The sequence below is a fragment of the Papilio machaon genome, chromosome 18 (genome assembly GCF_912999745.1).
Source record: "Papilio machaon chromosome 18, ilPapMach1.1, whole genome shotgun sequence".
NCBI classification, from domain to species: Eukaryota; Metazoa; Arthropoda; class Insecta; order Lepidoptera; family Papilionidae; genus Papilio; species Papilio machaon.
The window spans coordinates 1,707,316-1,726,317 of record NC_060003.1 but is presented as its reverse complement, the minus strand read 5'-3'; the positions used below and the strand labels follow the sequence as shown (position 1 = coordinate 1,726,317).

Genomic DNA, 19,002 nt, shown 5'->3' with positions numbered 1-19,002 from the left:
ACCGGCTCAATGGTTCAGGTCACTTAGAACTGAACCGTTGAGCTGAGACTCAATAACTAAATTTGCAGCTCACGACTCAACGCGACGTAGTATAACTATTCGAGTCGACGAGCCGTGAGCCAGCCGACCAATCATATGCTCGCGGCTCACGGATCGTTATAAATCAATGAAATAATATCTCATACTGCCCGGTGACTTTTAGGTCGCAGCTCGAAACGCACATTATAGCTTTATGCAGAGTTGATTTGCGAATTAATTCACTGATCTGATTCGCACGTGCGAGCCGTGAGCTGATCTACAGGTCATTAGTTTTAGTTCATTTACCCATTACTACATAAAACACATGTACATATTATGTTTAAATAGCACTTGCTACTAAGAAATCATTTTTAAATAACAATTAAGTCATGTTACAACATTTAGGACAGATAAAGTTAAACATATTTACTTAAGACTAATGCGTTTCCATTTACAAACAAGTTATATATCAAAGTTAATGCTCGTTAAACATGATCAAAAGACTTTTGACTGGCAATAGTAAAAAAAAAGAAATATAGTTTTTTTTAAGCTGAGTATATTGTGACTATAAACCCAGATCTAAAAACGTCTTAACCCATATAATGTTCTACGTCACTACGTATAATTACCAACAGAACATTTTTAATTTTTTTAATGTTATACGTTTATCTTTTTAGGGTAAACGACAAATAAAACTTTATTAAAACTGGTAAACTTACAAATCACGGTGAGTAAGATTTAATATTAGGTCCTTACATATGAAATTGGCGTTTTTCGTACTGGCCACTTTAATCACGAATTTCTCCTCTTTGGTAAGGAATTCCAAATTCAAATTTGTACAGCTATAGACTCATGTATTTGTGGTTCGATGACCGTCATTCATTTGTTTTTTTTTCTTCTGTTTTTTTCTGTTTGCGTCACTCATTTTACAAAATGGAAAACTTAAAATATCGCATTATTTACGAGTACGAGTTCCGCCGTGGCACTAGTGCTGCGGAAACGACTCGAAGGGTGAATGATGTGTATGGCGGTCGTGTTGCAAAAGAAAACACAGTTCGTTTTTGGTTCCAACGTTTTCGTTCTGGAAATTTCGATCTGCAGAACAAGCCCCGTGGACGGCCTGAGACTCAAGTTGATAATGAAGAGTTGAAGGCTATTGTGGAAGCGGATCCATCGCAAACCACGTCCGAGTTAGCTGCAGGCTGCGATGTTAGTGATAAAACTGTTTTAATTCACTTGAAGCAAATTGGGAAGATTAAAAAGCTTGAAAGGTGGGTACCTCACGAATTGACTGAAGCAAACCGGCAAACGCGCGTCGACTGTTGCGTTACATTACTAAACCGGCACAATAATGAAGGTATTTTAAACCGAATCATTACCTGTGATGAAAAATGGGTTCTTTACGATAATCGGAAGCGCTCAGCGCAATGGTTGGATCCTGGCCGGCCAGCCAAATCCTGTCCCAAGCGAAAATTAACCCCAAAAAAGTTACTTGTAAGCGTTTGGTGGACTAGTGCCGGTATTGTTCATTACAGTTTTCTCAAATCTGGCCAGACTATTACGGCAGATGTCTATTGTCAGCAATTGCAAACCATGATGGAAAAGCTAGCGGCTAAACAACCTAGGCTGGTCACTCGCTCCATGCCACTGCTGCTTCACGACAACGCTAGACCACACACTGCGCAACAGACGGCTACTAAATTAGAAGAGCTTCAATTGGAAAGTCTAAGACATCCTCCGTACTCCCCGGACCTTGCTCCAACAGATTACCATTTTTTTCGAAATTTGGATAACTTCTTGCAAGGGAAAAAATTCAACTCCGATGGGGCAGTCCAAATCGCCTTCAAAGATTTTATTGATTCCCGTCCGACTGGTTTTTTTAGTAAAGGGATCAATGAACTACCTATGAGATGGCAAAAGTGCATAGAAAATAATGGTTCATACTTTGATTAATTAAATACATTATATAAAAAAATATTCGACTTTTTGTTCCTCCCATACAAAACGCCAATTTCATATGTAAGGACCTAATATATAGTCGAATTCAGTGGAAATGAGAAATCGGAACAAACTTTCTTGATAATTTTTTTACGTTTATTATCAACTAGCTGTCGCCCGCAACTTCATGCGCACGGAACTGAAAACAAAATTAGTAGCCTATGTGTTCTTCCCGACTATGTTCCATATCTGCGCCAAATTTCATCAAGATCCGTTGATCAGTTCCGGTGATACCTTCTTACAAACATCCATCCATCCATCTAAACTTTCGCATTTACAATATTACTAGCTGTCGCCCACGACTCCGTACGCTCGGAATTAAAGAGAAACATAATAAGTAGCAACGTGTTCTTCGAGACCGTTGTTGTTCTACATCGGCGCCAAATTTAATTATTCAAATTAAATTCATAGATTACAAATAATATTTTCAGCCATGGAAATTATCAATATTTATACATATTAAACGTACGTAAAAAAAATTACAATACTTACCAATAAATATTACTTCATGAACTGGTAAAAATCGTAATTTAAAACCACTGAATTCCTTAGACAGATAAGCGTAAGCATTTAAAAAAGTAATAATAAATCTCTTAGAATGTTTACATAAACATTATTTAAGATTATCGAAGATCCAAAGAAAAAAAACTTAAAAGAAACTCGGCATAAAATACGAATCAAAAATACTTCTCAAGATCGGCAAACCCGTTAAGAATGTTTATACAGAGATCGGCTATAGATTATTTAAATTAAAGATGTATGTACGCCGAACTTTATACTTTGAGTAAGTATTTTCGGAACAAATACACGTAAGAATTTGTTCTACTTATAAAATTATTACGTAAAGTTAAATTAAAGGCGGGTTTCACTGTTTTTTTAAACAATGACAATAATTTTGCGTTATAACTCGAGGTTCGTTAGCCATAAATGTTTGTACCAACATTAAAGAGATATTTGTTTTCTTTTATGTTGGTACAAATATATATTGAAAAATATTTAAGACAACAAAGTACTCGTCAAAACCATATCCCTTTAAAGCTGTAGTATGTACATTAAAATAAATAAAGAAGCAAAAACACACAACAAAACTTTGACAGGATATAGAATCCACCCCATGTTATCGATTTTACTTTAACCTACTAAAATTAGTTTTTTTTAATATAAAAAGGAGAAACAGTATCTAAAACAAAATGAAAATTAGTAAAACAATTTTAAGGACTACTTAACAATTACGACAGTTAGTATAGAATCTACACTAAGGGAGAGCTTAAGTTATCATTAAGCGGCACAGAGTGCGACAAATAGCGTTGGAGTTTTTTTCCTCCTGTCATTGTATTCATTCATAAATCATAGAAGTACCGCGACGATATCGCTTCGAGTCTTGTAAGTGATAACAAGTCGCCACTTCTTGATACTTTATTGCCTGAGAATTTCCTCACCTTGGAATAAATAAATTTGATTTATATTTCTATTTGTTTGATACTTGATGCTTGCGACTTCTTCCATCTCATACAATAAGTTTTATATCTAATTTAGTATCTGAAACTTAAAATCTTAAACTTAAATTACATCAAGTTCCATCTTCTTCTGGGCAACAAAAACAGCGAACGAAGAGAGCCCACTTTACCAAGAAACTAGTACTCTTTCAGATTGATATGTACATATTATCCCATATCTATAGATTCACCTTGGATTTCTGAGATGATAATCTCCGTTTAAAACAAAATATTGTTATCTCTGTTTCTTCAAAAGAAATGACAGGGATCACGATATATGTTTTATACAGAGATCTTGGTCTCAGATATCCAGAGTGAAAGATATAATTTTTTAATTACAGTCAAAACCGTTTATGGCGACATCGTTTAGAACAACATACCGGTTAAATGGACCAAAATCAAAGGTCCTGGCTGAATGTTATATACATATCTTTCCTATTAATACCTGTCACCAGTTGTTACAACTATCGGTTTTTACGACTCAATATGAGTAGTCCCTTCGATGTCGTTATAACAGATTTTGACTGTATATTTTACAAAATATGACAACGTTGAAAGCTTCGTGAGCCCTACTAAGCCACCGTTGCTAGTATAAGAAATAAGTTATAAGTACTTTTTACAAATTACTAAAATTGTTCACTAAGGGAGAGGGGGGGATAAACAGGGAGCTACTACAAAGAACTATTCCCCACCACGTATGATAATTCGTAATGAATAACCTAAATTTTTAATCTACACCAATGGACTTTTGATAAGCGATTCTAGTTCACGTATAATTTGCTTGGTAATTACGCTTTACTTTGTACAAAGGATTTACGTTTTACTAATATTGAATATCAACTCACTATACGTCCCCACTGAGGGGCTTGGAGCTTGGAGCCAAGTGCGGGTTGATTACAACACACATATCTTTAAATTTCTTCACAGATATGTGCAGGTTTGATCACGATGTTTTTCTTCACCGTAAGAACGTCGGATAAATGAACATATTTAAATCGGAAAACACGTGGATACATGCCGAGATTCGAACCTGCAGATAACAAGTCAAGCCTGAGCCATCGAGGCTTACTAAATAAATGTACACAAGAACTTATTTACTTCGTAGGCTGTAGAAGATCGTTATAGAATGGATTCTACATTAATTATATGAATGCTGATATTTATTCAATTACACAAAACTGCGTTAATGTCGGCAGCTGTTCTAGTAATAGATTAAAATGTAACATCTTCTTTCGTCTACTTTTTTTTTTGCTGCGGAACCACGTGCGCGGCAAACGGGACGCGTGACCGGAAAGAACAGAGACTGCTAGGAAGTCAGGAGACTTCATTGAGTGTACTTAAATTTGTACATATTGCAATTGAATGTTTTTTTAATCAAGACAAACTTTATTCTTTTAAAAGTATTGTAATTCTTATTTTAATATCTTTCGTTCACTTTTACGTTGGTTTTTAATTTTTTTATAACGTATTCATAACGTTCTAAATATGTTTTAACAGGCCAATAACTTAACTCACGTTTCGTGGTCGTGTGAACGGATACCTATTTTATAATATTATTATAAATTTATATAATAAATTAAGTATTAAAAATTATTACTTTATTTTCTCTCAAGACAAAAAAGAATAGACACGAATTGAAATTTTTGAAATCGGTTAAAATTTTTTAATCAAAAACAGACTGCACGGTCGTCTCTGTGCCGGCAACAAAAACACATTGTTAGCCACGTGTTGTGCGTTACGATGAATGGCAAAGGGACCGAGATTCGAACCCGGGACCAGCCCCCGAAGGTTCCTCTTACATTTATAATTATTTTAACATGTTTCTTTTCAATACAAAAGTTTCATGCATATGAATTTCAAAGACAATAAATGACGCACTTACAGTCGTACTCAGAGTTATCAGATTTAGTATGATGTAGTATGAGTAAACCACATTAAGAGTCTATTGAAGTTAACCAATTAAAAACTAAGTTCAATTTATCAACCTTTTTTTAACTGCCGCAATTACCATGGGTTTTTAAGACCAAAATCTCCGTTTAAAACATAATGTCATGTCTGTTTTGTCAAAGATACTGATTCGATTTGATTCGATACTGATTTCGCAACCTTTCAGTTGGGATAAGGAAAAAATGTAACAACGCTTCCCGCTCTACGAATTACAAATCTCTATATTTTTAACTTAGGATATAAAGTAAATAACACTTTCATAAAAAAAAATTACAAACCTCAAGAACTTGGTGAAAAATCTTTCAAACGCTTAAATTTTGTCATATATAAAGCCAAAATATGATTCATAAAAAAACTAAAATTTATACAAAGTAATATTAATACAATTAATATTTGTTATACATATTTCTAACTAGCTGTCGCCCGCGACTCCGTCTGCGCGGAATTAAAAAAAACTTAAGTGTCCTTCCAGACTATGTTCTACATCTGTGCCAAGTTTCATCAAGATCTGTTCAGCCGTTCCGGAGATACCTTCAAACAAACATTCATCCATCCATCTAAACATTTGCATTTATAATATTAGTAAGATATCGAGGTCTAGGGTAGTTTCATTCGAACTTTCCCTATGAGTTTAAACCCTATTTCACATTTTAAAAAAAACGAAAAATATGTCTGCTTCAGTATCGCAACTTGTAGCGTATATTTTTTAGCCGGACGACAAAAAATTTCCTCCACCAGTTCCGATAATTCATGAGTCACGTTCAATATGTAACTAATTACAATATCATACGCACCGCTCCATGTTCTATATTTAATTATATCTCAAAATAACACAAATCTGCTTACCAGTTTCTTGGAATGAATAATATTCCGCTGGGCATCCGCAAAAAAAACTCCTTCGTCATATATATTATTATGTCCGATTTAAAACTACACATAAAATTCAATACACTGCACTATATAGCACGGGCACAAAATCAAAGAGTTCGATGATACGCTCATTCGAATTTCGTGAGAAATTGAAATGAATTTTCCGTACTCGCGTCCGCACGCCGCGAGCTTTGAGCGAAGACTGAAGATAAACGAAGCTTTCAGTGCTCTCCTGCGCTTGCGCCGGTCTCTACGGCAGCGCGGTAACACTATCCATCTCTTTCTATCGTACTGGAATGTTAAATTCAAATACTCCTTCTCTTTTTCGCTTAATGTCGTCGCATGAAAATGAAGAAAATGCGCCTCAGCGTTCAAGTTACGTAATTTTCTTGATTTATTCGGCCTTTTGATTAATGTTAGTCGTGCTTTCGTTTTATTCTGTTAACGTTGGCGCAAATTCAATGGTACGATAACAAATTGATGTTTTCTTAGGGTACTTTACTCTGATGGCTTTTATTACAAGTCTTTTGTATTCTTCTATTATCTTGTTGGGTATTTTAAAATTGTATACATAGTTGTGTCAGTCAGCCGTCATTAGAGATTAGAATATAAATTGAAATTAATTGTTATAGTTTTCTTAATGCCAACAAAAATAAAGTTGACGTAAATTTAGTTGAGTGTTGTGTATTTAGTTTTGCTGAATTCCTCGCATATTTACAAAGAAATTATAATCTCCTATAGTTGTTAGTGGCAATTATTTTACTATTCTATTCGAATTATATTTCTAAAAATAATTTATTCAGCTAGTTTTGGATTACGTATAAAAATAAACATACATTCATGAACACGTACGAGCAATGTAATAAAAGAATGATGAATTTGTAGAAGCCGTTATTATTTCGCATAGGAAACGTGTTTCCTAGCGACTGTGTTTCTAAGAAAATAAATCGTACTCTATTCCTATTTACCACCGGCTAATGTTCCGGCTTCCGGTAGCTCCGAGGAAAAAGAAATTACATAGTTGCGGTGTAAAATGTTCCGAAAATCGATCTACGAGTTATAATAAAATGTTGGTTTTTTTTTTGATCATCCAATGCTATCAAAAGTAAAACAAGATAAATAAGAGATAGACCTTACTGACATAATTATGACCTATCTTATCTATATATATAAAAGAAAGTCGTGTTAGTTACACTATTTATAGCTCAAGATCGATCGAACTGATTTAGCTGAAAATTGATGGGGAGGTCGCTTAGAACTAGGAGACGGACATAGGAACTTTTTTATCTTGTGTGCATTTTTTTTTATGCCGCGCGGACGGAGTCGCCGGTAAAAGCTAGTTATTAATAAAAACATTAAAAATAATATCAAGCTCTATGGTTTTCATTAAATATTTATTATTCTTTCAACTCTCTCGATACTGAATTTTGGAATTTCAAATAATTTTTCTTAAGAACTCAATAATCGCTTCTTAGATAAACATAATCCGCTCCGCTCATCACACTATCCCCACCACTACATATAACCATTCATCAATCAATCGATACACCAAATCATTCGTTAGTCTCTCGTGCCACAAATTTGTTGGTATCTACGCAAGTATCCACTTCCTGCACGGATACGGCTTTACTTAAAAACCCCGCGCGTGTCGGATGCGGTGCTCAGCTATTTATAATGTCATTTTGTGGTATAAATATCAATTATACATCTTATATATAAAATTTTCATGTCACAATGTTTGTTACCGTACTCCTCTGAAACGGCTTGACCGATTGTTATGAAATTTTATATTCATATTCAGTAGGTCTGAGAATCGGAAACTATCTATTTTTCATACCGCTATTAAGTTTTTTTTAACTGCGCGCGGACGGAGTCGCGAGCGACAGCTAGTATTTAGATAAAATATACTAACGCACTAGAATAAAATTTCGCTACTCTAGACTTTATCTACTAATTAAAACGATGATAAGCAATCAAAATTATTATAATCTAGTTGCAATCTATGTCCATACAATTTTCTTCTAGAAACTAGCTAAGAGATAATTACAGCAACATAATTTGAAATAACTTTGTTTAACATATAGTAACTACCTGTAGCCTACGATTCCGTCCGCGCGGAATTTTTTAAAAAGACTTAATAAGTAGCCTATGTGTTCTTCCAGACTATGATATATTATCTATGCAAAATTTCATCGAGATTTGTTAAGCCGTTTTGCAGATACTCTCAAACAAAAATCCATCCAGCTAAACATTCACATTTATTATATTAGGAAGATTAATTGTGGAACACAGATTAGTGATAAAAAAACTTTAAGACTGAAAACAATGTAATAGTTTTTTTTAAGAATAAAAAAGCAAAAGTATTCCTCTTTATAAGCTAATGGAAAATAAATACGTTAATCATTAATGTCAGTGTAGTAAATCAAGAAAGAGAACTGTTCTTAATTTTATTTAAATCCGTTTTTATCCGTCCGTTTGTATCCGTTATTCTGTAGGTAGCAAACAACCATCTGAACTTATCTTTGATAACTGTGTACACCAGTTAAATTATAAATTATGAACTAGTCAGATTAAATATAGCAACTAATAATTTCTCATACAATCAACAGGTATAATTATTTATCAATGGGCGACATCTTGGTATAGCAATAAACTATTCATTATAGCTCGCGTTCATCAATGAAGTGTGATACGGCGCTAATATTAGAGTCGTCTTACACGCGACCTTTCAGAAGGAATGCGGGATTCGTAACGTCTAGTCTTGGCTTGCCATTCAAACGTAATAACCTAAAGTACTTATTATGTAAATATTTATTTAAAAAAAAACAATTAAATTGTCTTCAGTCGTCATTTTTTTAGTAACTGCTATCTGTCCCAACAATTTATTACTCAATATGTTAAACAAAGTTGTTTCAAGTTATCTTGCTTTATTTATCTTGTAATCTAAGTTAGTTTCTTGAGGAAAATTGTATGGACATAGATTGTAATTGGATGGAAATAATAAATTTCATTGCTTGTCATCATGTTAATTACTAGTACAAACGATTACTAACCGGTGATACTAGCGTTTATATTAGTAACTGTTTCCACTGTTGAAATACTTGTCATTTCTCTATTTTTTTTTAAACAGTGAAAATTTATGTCTGTAATATTCAATTCTGTGAAATAGAAAAGAAAGAGGTACAAAACATTTTGGTCATTTCTCTCAAACAGCAAACTCACGCTAATTAAATGTAAGCAGAAAAATCTTCCAATCAATTTTATACTCTGTTATTTGCCCTATATGAAAGTAAAAATACAAACCTATAAATACATAATAAAATTGCAGCGTCTAATCTAATATAAAAAAAATTATTAAGAACCTTCAAAGTTGGTAGACGCCAGCAATAACAACACCCGTTGTACGAATTGTTCGGCAATTCCGCGTTTCGTCTAATGGTGTACATGTCGTTGGCCAAATGTTAGTACCCTTTCCCTTCCCACAGCTTTCTCATAAGAAGTGGAATTGCGGGAGGAGGGGCTCATAGAAAGGAGATATATTCTCTGTACGTACGTCCTATCCTCTGTCAGTTAAAGATAGGCAACGCGTTTGCAATTGCGGATATATATGTGCAACGGTCACTTCGCTATTCAGGCGTATTTAATTGGCCACTAGCTAGATTACCACCTTAGCATATAAAAAAAAAGTTATGCTAATAATTGCCGATTACATACAGAAAGCTGTGAAACAATAAATTATTAAGCACAAGCTTTCATTTCTGTTAGCGTGAATTATTAGCTCAAAGGTCAGGAGCATAATTTTGTACATTCACACACACAAATCCTTGTCTTAACTATCACTGAATTAGACGGTGACTGTACCGAAATATATTAGCAAGGTTGACCATGATATTGAACGTTTTTCATAGACATAAAAGCGTAAACAAAATTCTTAAAGAAGATTTTATTTAAATGACGCTTGAAACTAGAATAATTATAAAAATGAAGCTTTAATATTAATTAGTACATTGAAAAAGTACAATTTCGAATGACGTCTTAAAGAAACATATTTCAAATTGAAAGAATCTTTATTACACGTCTTGCTGTCGCCCGCAACTACGTTCGCGCGTGATTTAAAAAAAAAACTTAATTAGAAGCTTCTGTGTATTTCCGGGATATGTTCTACATCTATGCTAAATTTCAGCGAGATCCATGCAGCCGTTCTGGAGCTACCAAACAAACATCCATCAATCCATCCATGTAAACATTATAATATTAGTAAGATAGTTATATTGATTTGTTATTTACACATTTATTTCTCAAGAAATCTAGAACCACGAATGATATCTGTGTTCTTTCAATCTTTATTTTTTATAACCGTAACCGGTATTTATATTCCAATTTTCCCCACTAGAGATTCACAATTTATTCGACATTTAATATTATCCTATAAAATAATGTTCACAAACCCATAAACACACAATTTCACTGCGACACTGGAGCACAAATCTTGAAAAATATGACAGCTACCAATACGCGAACGCTTCGCGAACGTTGAACGGTATTACGAGTTTCAAATCTCTTTATCCCACGTCCATGGTTGTAATAATCAACAATTGCATGTTATTGAAATAAATTCAATTTCTTCGGATTTATCCGTCGAATAAATCATGCCGTATTCGTTCGAACGTCCCGATAACTTTATGTACAGTTAGCGTGTCATATCGCACAGCTATAAATCATTAGGGCGGTGCGACACTGACGTAGGATAGTAAATGATTGTAGACCGCGGAATAGCTGGGATAGTAACTGTTATTTATTGAAACATTGAATTTAATTAAATAGTATTGTCAAGCGAAATAAATAACCCTCATGATTTATAGGTATAAGAAGAATTTTTTAAATGAACTTGATTGTTAACATTTATAATTATTCTAGCTGTCGCCCGCGACTCTGTCCGCGCGGAATTAAAAAAAACGTAATAAGTAGCCTATATGTTCTTCCAGACTATGTTCTACATATATGCCAAATTTAATCAAGATCCGTTAACTCATTCTGGAGATACCTTCAAACAAACATCCAACCATCTAAACTTTCGCATTTAAAAAATTAGTAAGATAAAAACCATTATTACAAAGTATCCATTAGTGTGAAGTTTGAGTAGAAATATTAACATCCAATACAGCTTTGTTTGACCAAAAACTTGTTACAAATAAAACATGTAAACGTAAGTTTTCGCTGCTGCTTTGTTTGCTAAACTTTAAATGTACACATTATTCACAAAATGTTTACAGTCTTTAAAAGACAATTACGTTGTTTCATCAATTTGGCTGCGGAAAGCCACGTCAAAAATTTATACACATCATCCGAGACTGCACCAAACAATCATTAAACTTGTCATAGTCTGTGGAACAAAGGTACGGATTGTCACTCCCGTGGCAACAGAGAGCCCTATCTTAGAAAATATTTACATAAACCACAGTGAGGTCCACCATAAACCACTTATTGACAAACAAGCGAGATTTGCTACATCGATACCGCCTTTGACTATTAAGTGACAGGACCTGTCAAGTTCCCTTCTGTTGGATTAAAACTATCAAGTTCCAAACTTGTTTGCTTGTGTGCTCGTTTTGTTAAAAATGTTTTAATTTTACGTATCAGTATGCATGTGTATTGTCATCTTTACCTCATCAGTTGCAAAAACAAGCAACATTTATTTAATACAACATCGGCTCTAGCCTAGTCTGTTTCTATATAGTCAGAGGATACCGCATTAGGACAGAGCCAGTGGACGCTGGAATATTGATAACGTCTCAAATGCTATATTTTAATGACAACCCTGACTTTACTTTGAAATCTTATGGCTTTGTTTCGAATCTTGCACAAAACAAAGGGAATAAGGCTTTATTTTATCCTACCTTTTACTGGAGTTTAGTGAAGATATTTATTTGTATGCTAAACTAGAACTAAACTAGTATCTTTATCTCCACTTGTTGACTGCAAGTAGACTTCTGGAGACGGTTGTAAATGTACTATAGCACCCAGGGTCAATGGTCCTCTTTATACACTTATGTACCCCTAAGTCACCATCTACTGAGTAGGGCTGATAGTGTTAAAACTATTTAACATAACTTGTAATTATTATTTTTTTAATTTTGTTTAGGTTTGATGTGTTTGACGTTTCTCCATCTTATAGAGCGAGGATCAATTTAAAATGGAAACTCATAGAGGGCGCTTAACAATTAAAATTGACAGGAATCAATTAGTATGATTGATGTGATCTGTCGGATGTGGTTAGCAATTGTATAGTTTTAACTCTCACACAATAGCTTTTAATAAGTTTCTCTAAAGCTTTTTAATTCTTTACTTCATATTCTTTATATTTAACTAGCTATCGCCCGTGACTCCGTCCGCGCGAAATTAAAAAAAAACGGTAATTTATAATCCAATTTAATGGAAAACCTATCTTATCAATTTTACCTCTGTAAAGCTATAATGGCAGATAAGTTTGTTTCATCAATTTAAATACTTAAATTATACAAAATTAAATTCATAGATAATGAATAACATGTCAGCCAGTGAAATGTGCAAATATAATTTCTCATTTCAACTCAATTTGACTGTAGATTTTTTACTAAAAAGTGAAAGGGATTGCCCTTTCTTGCTATTTTGCATATCAGGATTTCCCTTTCTTTTATGCGAAACTAGTTCATGTAGAATTTAGGATCGAATTTACGATCTATCTAAAATACACAAAATAGGTGGAGTTTGTGGAAAACCGAGCCCTAAAACTAACTAATCGTTGGTTTCTGAGACCAAAATCGCTGTATAAAACATATTGTTATATTTGTTTTGTCACAGATAATAAGAGTGATGACGTCATATTTAATACAGATATGTATAATTTTGGTCTTAGAAACCAAAGATAGTTGTAACTATCTAAGAAATATCTCGCTTAGTAAAAACATTGAAGAAAAATTTGTGGTGTTAATAATTTTACAATCTAAATCAACTTGATTCAATCGAAAGTGATCTCAAGGTCACAATTCGTACAAACTTTTTTATATTCTGTGAATGTTGGATTTTTTCATCTGTATTTAATACGTCAAACCTATGTCAAGCTAACATCGAGTCTTGTCAGGATCCCACGGAGAAAAAAAAAGAATTTGCATGCATTAGACAATTTTAGTTTCTACTCATGTTCTTTGCTTCCGTTGGAATCCGTTTGCAGTGGAATTTTCTAAGTAAAAACTTTTTGCAAACTTTTTTTTTAATTCGACCATAAATCTGAAATCATTATTTCTGAGTAATGATGGTCAATTCAATGTCGTCAGTTAAATTTTATTCATAATTTAATTGTAATGTTGACTTAATAATTACAACAGAATATAAAAGTATTTTTAAGATTCTTTACTCTTACTACTCTGATTAGAATAATGTTAAATGATTCGTCCCAAGTAGGGTTGGCGACAGGCAGGCGGCCTTAAAAACTAAAGCCAAAACTTTAAGGTTTATAAAACCTTCTTTGCCGACCCCACGTGAGTGAGAAAAAGCTAGGGAGATGATGATTGTGTTATAATTCGTGTTAAGTGTGCAATATTTCAAATCTTACTAATATTATCAAAGCGAAAGTTAAGATGGATGGATAGTTGAATGTTTGTTAGAAGGTATCTCCGAAACGGTTCAACGAAGCTTAATGACATTTGGCACAGTCACATACTCTAAAAGAACACATAGGCATCTTATTCAGTTTTTTTTAATTTCGCGGGGACGGAGTCACGCGCGACAACCATTCGATGATAAATCTCGAAGTAGGATGAAATTCCACAATGATACTAGAACCAAAAATTTCGGGATAAATATGAACATATTTTTAAAACAAATCAATTAATTATAACTTTAATAAAGTTATAAAACTAACTAGTTATGAAAATGCTATTAAGTATAATTTCCCAATGAAAGGAAATCAAATAAAAGCATGCTTACGAGTCAATTTGTCGTGGGAAATATCAAATTATGTTTCACACCTCGCGTGGTTACTGACGACTTTATAATAACGTATGTACAATTTGCCGTGCAATTTAGTATACCGTTTGATAATGACGGTGAAAATTAATCATATTTTTACGTAATTTTCTATTAAATTAAATATCCTATACGCTACCTCTTCGTGACTTACGCCTTATATATTTCAACTACACTATATGCTTGACAAAACTAGCGTAATTACTATAAATATTGAGTATAATGAGTGTCAAATATAATGGACATATTAACCTACGAAAATAATTTATGTTTTCCTACGAGCATTCTGCAATAGAAACGGTTAACTGCTTTTATCACTTACCGTAAGTTTCTGAGATCATATCTGTGTAAAACATATGGTCATCCTTGTCATTATCTTTGACAAAACAGAGATACCAAAATGTTTTAAATGGAGATTTTCGTCTCAGAAACCTACGGTTAGTTAACATCTAGAAATACTCACATCTTTTGTTCTTCTTTTACTATGTTAAAATTACTTCAAACAACAGACTGATGAGTCTCTTTTACATTTTCTTTTTTTTTAAATATCTTCTGTTTAGTTTAAATTTGGAACATTATATCATCACTGAATTGAAAACAGAGTTTGCTGACTACTTAGAGAGTTTACTGGTTACTTAACTTTGGGCTTCGATTGTTGATAAATTCGTATACAATATAATTCATATCATCTCTATATTTAAGTTCTGTAAAAGTCATTCAGTGTTAAAAAACAAAACACAACGTTTAGATCCCGTTTCACAATGTTCCAGTAATGTGACTGGATTACTGTCGCAAAATACGTACTGTCAAAATAGTTTGCATTGTGCGTGTGTGACACGCCAACGACAACTTTGTTTGACAAATAAGTTCCAAATACTTTAAGAGTATTCAGGACTTACTTGAATATTGTGCAACAGGTCATGAAGACCTTTATTTTCAAGTTAATTACACTTGACTTTACAATTGACTTACTAAACATACAATATATCTTATTCTATTCAAATTAAAACTGTCAGATAAATTACAACAGTCAACAGTAGTCCGAGCACGTGTTCGTAGACTGATCGCATGGCGAATGTCATGTTCGGTTCCGAATTCGTTTAGTATAAAGTTAAGAGTACATCAGCCCGGTAGCCGATGGCGGTGTAACTAATGACTTCCTCCGCCACGCGCCTGTCTGTCTGTCACAACGTATCGCTCGCGTTTGACGATGTATGGATCCATGATAAGTATGGAATCGGCTTTTTTATAGTCTAGTAAAATTACTCTTGGATTCCAATGCAGTGACACTTGTATTATTACATATTGTCTCTGTTTTGTCAAAGACAATGAAAGGGACGACAATATATATCAATGAAATATTTGCATTTTAGACCGAAATTCTGTATTAAACATTACATATCATCGGGACACAAGTTGCTCTATTTTATGTTTCGTTTTCTTGGATTCAAGTTTAGTAGTTATAAATAATTTCATAGTAATTTTTCATATATAAATTTGCTAACGTTTTTTAAACATACTCTTTTGTGGTAGATTTCATCAAATCAATTAACAAAATCAGTCTCCATAGTTATCTAGCAGCAGGACATCGTTAAGAATCGGACTTTTACTATTTCAACCGACGGATACCTAACTAAAAAAAAAAAACTTTGTCTATATTTGTGGCTTAAAAAATTATGAAGCGAGTTACGGCGGATGCGTCAGGATTTCGGGCATTTTAAAAGTCTCCTTTCTGAACAATTAATCGCTTCCTTGAGCTTATATTTCCGATTCGTGTTGATACTTAAAAAAAAAACAAATACATGTCTCTAGACACCGTTAGTTTTGTCCGGAAAGAATTTATAGGAGACATTATTGAATAGGAAGTGACAACTAGCTATTTCCGGTATTGTCTGTTTACAAAGAACTACATTTTATACATTTTCTTCGAGTAGATTGAATCTTGAATATGTCACAGTCGTATCGTGAACTTAATCATTTTCTAATTTACCTAATGTTAATCCACTGTCTGCAGATTATACACTGAATCAATTAAAAAAAATTGAATTAGTATATAAGTAATACTTAAAAATTAGGTTATAATATATTTTCCGCCATTTTATAACATAAGTAGCTGTCGCCTGCGAATCCGCGCGAAATTAAAGAAGAATGTAATAGTAGCCTATGTGTTCTTCCAGACTATGTTCTACATCTCTGCCACATTTCACCAAGATCCGTTGAGCCATTCCGAAGATATCTTCAAACAAACATCCATCCATCCATCTAAACAATCACATCTATAATATACGTAAGGTAGTAAGATTATAGACCTATACTAGCTATACCCCGCGACTCCGTTCGCGCGCAGTTAAAAAAAAAACTTAATATGGGGTATGAAAAGTAGATCGTAGCCGATTCTCAGACCTACTGAATATGCATATAAAATAACATAAAAATCGGTCAAGCTGTTTCGGAGGAGTGAGGTAACTAACATTGTGACACGAGAATTTATATATGAAACTAGCTTTTACCCGCGACTCCATCCGCGCGGAATAAAAAATAGAAAACGGGGTAAAAATTATCCTATGTCCGTTTCCTGGTTCTAAGCTACCTGCCCACCAATTTTCAGTCAAATTGATTCAGCCGTTCTTGAGTTATAAATAGTGTAACTAACACGACTTTCTTTTATATATATAGATTTATAATTTGAAGGCGACTACATTAAATACGTTGGTATGTTTTAACTGTTATGATAATCACCATGTGGGTGTGATTGAAAAACACTATTCGTTCCGTGATTTTATTCTAAACAACATAAGAAACAAACTTGTTATTTAGCCCACGATATCAGTAACGATTATTCTATACATCAATTGAAACAATATCCGTGGGTTCCTGAGACTAAAATCATTGTTTAAAATACATTGTCATCTCTGATTTGTCAAAAATAATGACAGGGATGACGATATCTATATATATATACATATATATTTATATATATAACGAAGATTTGACTGAAAATTGGTGGGCAGGTAGCTTAGAACCAGGAAAAGAACATAGGATAATTTTTACCCCGTTTTCTATTTTTTATTCCGCGCGGACGGAGTCGCGGGTAAAAGCTAGTATATATATATAAAATAAAGTCGTGTTAGTTACACTATTTATAACTCAAGATCGGTCGAACTGATTTAGCTGAAAATTTTTGGGGAGGTAGCTTAGAACTAGGAGACGGACATAGGAACTTTTTTATCTTGTATGCATTATTTTTATTCCGCGCAGACGGAGTCGCGGGTAAAAGCTAGTGTTTTATAAAAAAGATTTTGGTCTCAGAAACCAACTGTATGTTAAGATATAGAACGTTAATTTTAACTCAAGTTTAAGTAATACACTTGGAGTAGTTATAATGAAAGTCTTCTTTTGTTTTTTTAATTACTTATTCTATTGTTTTCATTTAATTTATTTATTTCTAAATGTTACAATATTTTTGTACATTTGTATCGGAAATAACTCAAAGTAATATCAAATTGTTTATATATCAATTTGTATTCAAATAATGTAAGAAGTAATTAATCATTAATATTATGGTGCGACCTTCAAGTCAATTGTGTTGTTTGAATTTTTAATCTGTATATAGTAACCTACTTATAGGTCCACAAGGATCTCTGACCCGTTGCACGAAACTAAAACAAGGATATCTGGCCTATAAGAGAGACGATGCTGTTGCGGTTAATTCTGACATGAATTATTTAAAACTTCCATAGGCCTAGAAAATGGGATAAAAGAAAAAACACGACATAACAGATGACGCTAGTAAGCTGTCATAATTTAGTTTGACTTATGCGCATAGGGTCAGATATCCTTCTTTGTCTATAGGGCACTTACATGAATAAATTTATTAAGCACTTGTGTAGGTGACTGTCCAAGCTATACTGAATTATGCCATCAGTAAAACAAAGACAGTCACCGTTGGTTTCCGAGAGCAAAATATCTATATAAAACATTACGTCATCTTTGACAAAACAGTGTCTCAGAAACCTATGACGAGTGCTATAAATACGTCAAAATATAACTGTAAACTTCAGAAATTGAAGACTCAGCTGTATTAAGTAAAGTGTCGTGTGAATTTGCAAATATCCAATGTCCAGTTGGCACCAAGTTTGCCAGTTTATTTCTGTTGGCACGAGGAAGTATTGTAAAGTGGGTCAGCAGTGCGCAAGATCTTGGAACGACCTGACAATGTTGGAGATGAACACATTCGCGGAAAGTGGACGAGATTGGAACTTTAATTAATAATTCGTTACTTAATGAAAAAGATTTATTGTGATAATTTAAATAAATAAAATCTGTTCAATTCTTTACGTAAGTTAATAGCTAGAAGGAAGCAACAATATTTTAGCTTCAAACCTGTACTTCTTAAATCGTCTTAACCAAAGATTTAACCCATACACACCATTTCAAGACGGAATCAAGAGGATCGGATAGGTAAGGTTCTCAAATCTCTTGATACTTCAAAATAAATTAAACATTATGTAAAACCTTTGTGGTAAAGGACGAATTAAAAAAAACTCATACGATTAAAAAAACAAAACACTATCCGCCGCCTTCTCAAAGATTCAAATTAGCAAATTGTCATTTGTTCAGTATGCAGTTCCACATGACTATTAACGTTCTATCTCTCTGCAGATCTTGA

The 19,002-nt window shown here is 33.4% G+C and overlaps 1 protein-coding gene across 2 annotated transcripts in view; it reads right to left on the bottom strand.

Moving 5' to 3' along the window:
• Positions 1 to 6,518, bottom strand: part of LOC106715481 (fibroblast growth factor receptor homolog 1) — a 73,619-nt gene extending 67,101 nt beyond the window's left edge. For both annotated transcript variants that reach the window (XM_014508774.2, XM_014508773.2), the window contains exon 1: positions 6,306 to 6,518. The gene's annotated coding sequence lies outside the window, so the exon portion shown is untranslated. The remainder of the gene's footprint in view (positions 1 to 6,305) is intronic.
• Between the last annotated feature and the right edge of the window lie 12,484 nt (positions 6,519 to 19,002).